The 7,500-nt window shown below is 38.6% G+C and overlaps 1 protein-coding gene across 1 annotated transcript in view; it reads left to right on the forward strand.

The window, feature by feature from the left end:
- Positions 1-7,500, forward strand: part of LOC136852147 (probable serine/threonine-protein kinase irlF) — a 91,744-nt gene that overhangs the window by 24,735 nt on the left and 59,509 nt on the right. The window lies entirely within an intron of this gene.

The following is a 7,500-nucleotide window of genomic DNA, read 5'->3' on the forward strand; positions in this document are numbered from 1 at the left end:
GACTTTTATTTGTGGTCGTTACGACCTTATTACTTTGCTTGATGAAAAGGGGATTATTCACTAGTATTGTTTGGTATAGAATCATTATTCTACTTGCTTGTGAAACAGTATTTCCTCTAGTTATGTTTTCCATTGATAGGGGGTGTGAATCGCTCCATTTCATGACCGTAGCTTTTGCTGAGTCACTTTCGTTAATTTATCAATAAAGTCTAGTTTTGTATATCAGTGTCTCATTTCAGTAGGCCTTTGTGCAAAGATGGGTGTAGTGAGAAAAGTTTGACATAGGAGAAGGGGTCTGCTGACCCAAGAAAGAGCCATGGGTACCACAGACATCTTAAAGAAGTAACATGATTGATTCTGTTCTGAAAACAGATACACCAATAAAAGATGGCCCTTCCTGCCCCAGGGACTATTAACATTATATATATATATATATATATATATATATATATATATATATATATATATATATATATATATATATATATATATATACACACATATATACATACACACACACACAGAGAGAGAGAGAGAGAGAGAGAGAGAGAGAGAGAGAGAGAGAGAGAGAGTTGCTCTGTTATGAGGACAAATTAAAGATCGGAAGATAATACGACTGAAACGAGATAAATACGAAAAAATATACCAGATTATAAAGACACTGAGGAAGTATAATCTCGAACATTCGTACTGCTTTTCTGGAGTTGGGGGGCATTGATGGTGGCCTTGGGGGGAGAGTTGTTTTTACTGAATCTTGGTGTTAGGTTTGCAGACGGATGCGTGGTCAGTACAGTTCGACGAACGATGTGTTCTAAGAACTGGAAACTTCCAGCGCCGGTTCAAGGAAGCTGATCTCGTCATACAAATATTTATTTATAAAACAATAATCATAAGTGTTTTTCATATCATTTCGTCTGAAATTTCTGCTTTTTTGGTAAGGAAATTCTTTACGAATATTTCTTTAAAGTGCAGCTTTGAATATGTTCGAGATAGCTTACAGGGCCGGTTTGAATTTGATACATTTATACGTGTCGAACCGAATTGATTATTATGCATAGGGGTAATTTTTTAGTTTTCTGCAAAAGAAAACTGTTGTGGCGGCTTTGTCTGTCCGTCCGCACTTTTTTCTGTTCGCACTTTTTCTGTCCGCCCTCGGATCTTAAAAACTACTGAAGCTAGATTGCTGCAAATTGGTATGTTGATCATCCACCCTCCAATCATCAAACATACGAAATTGCAACCCTCTAGCCTCAGTAGTTTTTTTTTTATTTTATTTATGATTAAAGTTAACTATGATCATGCGTCTGGCACCGCTGTAGGTGCCAACAACACAGGCTACTACCGGGTCATAGCTGAAAGTTTCATGGGCCGCGGCTGAGAAAACTCGATTGCGCCGAAGAAAATTCGGCGCATTTTTTGCTTGTTTGTTTTTAAGAGTATTTCCATGCTTTCTCGGTCTTAGTATACACTTCTCCTAGTCTTAGGTCCGGAAATCTATTCTGGCATTGTGGGAACTTGTCGCAATTTTGTAGTTGAAATACTATATTTTTCGGCAAGTTCTTTGTTGGCCAGCTTGCTCAGCGTGATGTTCATTGATTCAAGATTTTGTTCCTGGAGCATTGTTCTTGAATTTTTTTCTTATTTTCATTTTATTATTAATTTTTATGAGGATAATCCTTTGAGGAACCCGAGGCCTCGAAGTTACACCGATTGGAGTGTTTTTAATGTTATTAGTGGATGCCGTGTTTAGCGTATCATTTGAGTATCCAAGTGATGGGTTCACCAGAGCTTTATATAGCACCGTTTTGAGTTTTTTGTCCTTGCTTTGTTAACGATGTTGTTAACGTGGTCTTCTACAGATTTTATTTATTTTTTGTGCATTTTTATTTATTGCAAAATGTGGGATTTTTTAGCTGTTCCCAATAGGGAATTTCCTCAGCTTGGACATATTCGTGCCTAGTGCTGATACCTGTTTTTTTTTTTTTTTTTTTTAGTTTTCTGTAAAGGAAAACTATTGTGCCGGCTTTGTTTGTCCGTCCGCACTTTTTCTGTCCGCTCTCAGATCGTAAAAACTACAGAGGCTTGATGGCTGCAAATTGGTATGTCGATCATCCACCCTGCATTTATCAAGCATACTAAATTGCAGCCCCCTAGCCTCAGTAGATTTTATTTCATTCAAGGTTAAAGTTAGCCGTAATCGTGCTTCTGGCAACGATATAGGCCAAGCCACCACCAGGCCGTGGTTAAAGTTTCTTGGGCCGCAACTCATACAGCATTATACCGAGACCACGGAAAGATCGATCTCTTTTCGGTGGCCTTGATTATACTGTGCGCTGTAGCGGCACAGAAAAATCGATTGCGCCGAAGAAACTTCGACGCATTTTTTATTTGGATGTTGCATTTTATTTGTCATTCCTTTTTTCATCTGCCCGTCCGTTCCAATTCCAGTTGGAGGTCTTGTTTTGTTTTGGTGATGGAGCACACACCATGTACCAAGTCATCTGCATATTGTCTACATGGTGCCTGGCAATATGTTTTTTTTTTTCTGTGGGGGGGGGAGGTAAATGACGTGTACATATACTAGATAGAGAATTATTTTTAGGAAGGAATCCTTGGGACCCTTGCGTTATGGCCTAGTAGTTTTCCTTGAATGCCACTGAAAGGTGTTCCTTTTGGCAGCCAGGAAATTATGCGCCAGGAATTCAAGGCTGTAATGAAGCCCATGTTTCATTTTATATAGAAAGCATCCATACCTTTGGTGCTTTCAGCGTGGTCCTGCGCTCTCCCTATTGGCTTTTAATGGCTAGGCCAACCAGTGTAATCGCATGCAGTGTGTTTCTGTGCTGCCTGAAGCCAAATTGCCCCTCTAAAGGTTTCATGCTGCGCTAAGAAATATTGCAGCCTTTAAGCCATTATTTTTCCAGATATTTTTAGCAGCATTACAAGCAGACAGATGAACCTATAGCTCCAGGGATTTGTTCTGTCTTGATCTAATATGGCTAAACAGATTAACCTTAACTTATCCAGGGGTATGGCGAATTAGGGGTATGGTAATTAGGACTCCGTTGTTTATATGGGCTACAAGTTATGTTTATGCAGTTGATCGGCGTGTAGTTTATTGATTGTATGCTAATGGACCCAGTGCATTGTCCTTCGTACAGTATTCTTTTACTGTATTTTAGGACATAGAGAGGGTTCTGTGTCTTTAAACTAATCTCTGTATTGTTGATCCCAAATTTTCCCTAAGTTTGTTTTGCCATGTATCTCTTATTAAATCAGCTTGCTATTATGGATTTTATTAATTATTCATTTATTTATTTATTTATTTATTTATTTATTTATTTATTGCTGACAAGTGCTTCAGATTTGCCCCAGAATTTCCCAGGATTTCCTTAACACCCGGGTGCCAGCTGGACTACTTTCAGTTGTTCTGATCGATTTCCGTGATTAACGTTAGCAGGTTGTCCAGTCAGTTCTGATTACAGTAGTTTCTTGGCTGGGCGTTTCTACGTTGTAGTTAGTTGTTATTAGATAATTAGCCAATTTATGCTTTGCTTGTGGAGTGGGGTTATATTGTTTTATTGGCTTTATTTCTTATAGAATTCTCACAGGATATTTCTATAGCTTTATTTATGACGGATCACATTCCAACTTACGCAGGAAAGAATCTGACCGACGAACTAACTGACAGATCGACATAGACTACACCTCCTGTTATGTCAGTGCAGAATAACACCATTCATTACGTTCTATTATAAAGTTAAGAAAGTTGCATTTGGCGGTAGGCGTCCATCGCTGGATTCTACGTAGGCCAACTAGCCAGAGGTAGCCGGGGCCCCTCTTGTCCCTTTGACCTTTCGAGTCATAGCTTGCATGTTATTTAGGTCTAGCAGAACAATATAGCGCACAGAACAATAAAACTATTTTTGTGTGTGTGCTTGAATGCGATATGTATTGTAATGATCAGGTGTCTAGTCGTTATCGCCACCTTTGTAGACAAAGGCACTCGTTAAAATGTTTTAATTAAAGCCTAGTGCGCCCTTTTGAACATGAAGTAAACACGTTGACAGAGAGCGCGATTTTTTCTTGTTTTTCTTCTTATCTCTCGTCCGTTAAACAGGCGGATATTGTATAGATATGTTTTATGATGTGTGTGTATGTGGACCCATGCATCAGCCATGAAATTTAAATATATAACCGTTTTCTATACTGATTTATTTTGGAATCGAAAGTGTTCGTTTAAATGTGTTTTTATTTAATTCTAAATTAGTTACAATATACAAGAATCTGTGGAATCTATTTTATATCAGATGTAAGCTTGTAGGTCTAATCACAAGTTTTTGACTGAGCAGCTGATAAAACCTGTGTATCTATGAGTTATGAATTTATCTTTTTCATCAGCCTGCTTACCATGTTGTGTGCCATTTTGTCTATAACAATGTTTTACTGTTCTTTGCACTTTTTTAATCATTTAACCAGCCTCAACTTTTAAAAAAATGTCTTAAAGAAGCGGATTTGTCACCTCATGAGATAAGACAAAAGTGCATCAACACAAACCATAAGACAAGAAAATTGATCAAGCATCAAGTCTTGTGGTCAAAACGAGGTTTCCCCATGACTGGGGGATCCACTTTTATTCCGGGGCTTCTTCGATCACGCCTCTGTGCACGCTATATCGATTCATTCCATGTGATGGTGAGCTTGCCTTACGCACTGGCTGGCTGTACGGAGACTTGTGTCTACGCAAGCAGAGCGATTATATTACACATCCAGACATGCAACATAAACATTCGTCTTCTATACTGAATAAGTTAAAATTTGTGCAATTGTGTACGTATTTGAAAGACGAACTCTAACCGGAGTGAGTTGCAGATATTTGGCGCCAAATTTCTTGGCGGCGCGGGAAACCGATGGGTCAGAGCGAAGGTCATCCTCAAAGTTTGTCAGTACTGTTTGCGCTGGGAACAAAATCGGACAGAATCATAAAACACTAGCTCATTAACGTAAGATTAACATTTGCGACCCTTTTGATTGAAAGCTTCTCGAAGTCTTATTAACGGAATACGTATTCAGATGAAAAGGGCATATATTTAGGTTAATTATTAGTATCCCTGTAACTGTATCTCAGCTAATAATCTCGTAGTTTTTATCCTGTAATTGGCCCCAACATTCGAAATATCTCTGCTTGTGATTACTTACATACATGTAGACGCTGGGTCATGTGTACATTTATGCGATAACTGCGGACTTAAAAAAGACCACTGCAAGATCGTCGGAACTGTGTTGTACGATAACTGCCAAAAATATTTAACTTCGAATGTATTTCAGTTGTAAGTTTTTTTAAGTATAGCATTATTTTTTTGGTAAAAAGTACGTCATACTCACAAATAGTTACAGAATTGGAAGAACAACGTAAGAATTGCATTTTGGAGACGCATATCACAAAACAGGATAATTTTACAACGGCCATCGTTGATAGCATCAAGTTCCGCTTGTCGCACCAGAACGTCACATGAAGCTGAACTTGGCGACGAAAAGAAAGAAAGGGATAAAAGGTTCCACAGCGTAAATAAAAAAAAAAAGGGAATGACACAAAATGGAAGAAGTAACCCATCCATGTATTTTGTGAAGTGTACAAAAACTGAAACTAAGAACTCGAGAACGTCGCAGACAGGCTATACCAGATTACTAGAACTCTCTCTCTCTCTCTCTCTCTCTCTCTCTCTCTCTCTCTCTCTCTCTCTCTCTCTCTCTCATCGTTTGAAAGTGTCAGGGTAAAATTCCGTAGAGATAGAGCTAAGTTTCCACAGAAACTAGCAGTCTATCCCATGAATGCGAAAATATGAGATTAGACAGATCTCCCAAGTTGATGAGCTTTGCGAATTTAAAACACAAGTAAGAAATTTATTGATAAACACACAATAACACCCCTCAAGCAAGAAAAGAAGGGAATAAAAACCACATACCAATGGAAGGTCACGCTTCCTCCCCTTCCCTCCTCCCCTCCCCTCACCCTCCCCTTCCTGAAAACTCAACACTCCCGGGGGAGGATCAGTCGTCGCCATAGTCGTTATTTTGATGCATAAAGGAAGATGACCACAGATCACTTTTTGTTTGGGAATATTCACTGGCGTTCTTGGCTTGGTGTAAAGACCATGTGTGCTTCTTTCAAGACCAAAATGAAACGACTTTGTGAAGTAGCTAAGTAGGTTTTCTCTCTCTCTCTCTCTCTCTCTCTCTCTCTCTCTCTCTCTCTCTCTCTCTCTCTCTCGAGTCGTAAGATACTGCAGAAGAGACCAACGGATTTTTTTTTTTTTTTTTTTTTTTTTTTGTCCTAGTAGTCGTGCAGTGTTTATGCCAGACAGCGGGAGAGTAGGGGAGCATAGACTGAAGACGTGGCGAGAGAGAGAGAGAGAGAGAGAGAGAGAGAGAGAGAGAGAGAGAGAGAGAGAGAGAGAGAGAGAGAGATGGCATCTTTCGTGTTTATTATGAACGTTTCGTGCCATAGCTTCTGCTATGAGCTTGACTGAACAATGGGAGATCATCGTTCAGAAAACTTATATTCTTAAGGAAGGTTTAAATGATGACGGTACTTTTGATGGATTAATCAGTTATACTTGTTACTCTTTTACCGGTTTTTTTACGAAAACACGTATATGCTTCGTTCGGCCTACTTTCGTCACATGGGTATTCGTTTCTTTCTACTGAAGCTTGAGAAGTAAAGTTCATTATTGTCCTTTGACAAGTTCCTAAGCATATATGCAAGCTTTTAAATAATCATCATCATCATCATCCTCATCATTTATTATTATTATTATTATTATTATTATTATTATTATTATTATTATTATTATTACAGTAATAACTAGTATCGTTTATTTCTAAAAGTAACAGTTTTTATGTACATATTAATCAGTCATGCACTTCGACTGTTTTCGTATACCGTAAATAATCAGTTATTACAGAATTATTTTGTTTGAAACTTTGCCTTCATCATGAACGTTTCTAACTGCCCAAATTAACTGCTTTCTGCTGTACCCATCCAAAAAACCTCCGCATTCTCGCACGAGATTTCTTTATGTCCTTGTACGCCACACTGGGTGCACTGTAGGCAATATTTAAGGTTCTTTGCAGCGACCCTTCGGCCCCCTGGCTGCAACCCCTTTCATTCCTTTTACTGTACCTCCGTTCATAGTCTCTTTCTTCCATCTTACTTTCCACCCTCTCCTAACAATTGTTTCATAATGCAACTGCGAGGTCTTCCTCTTGTTACACCTTTAAAACCGTCTTGACTGTCAATTTCCCTTTCACTGTTGATTGACCTCATAGGTCGCTTGGCCTTTGTCCTAAGTTTTATATTCCAATTTCAATTTCACACTGGAGCCTTGTTCCTTGACTTTACCTCTTACTTTACTTCTGTTTCATAAAAAATATCTTAGCTACGCATCTTCCTTTCTCTCTGTCAAAATACACAGGGCTTATCGCTTCTCATTCCTTCTG

Source organism: Macrobrachium rosenbergii, chromosome 25 (assembly GCF_040412425.1).
Source record: "Macrobrachium rosenbergii isolate ZJJX-2024 chromosome 25, ASM4041242v1, whole genome shotgun sequence".
Taxonomy (NCBI): Eukaryota; Metazoa; Arthropoda; class Malacostraca; order Decapoda; family Palaemonidae; genus Macrobrachium; species Macrobrachium rosenbergii.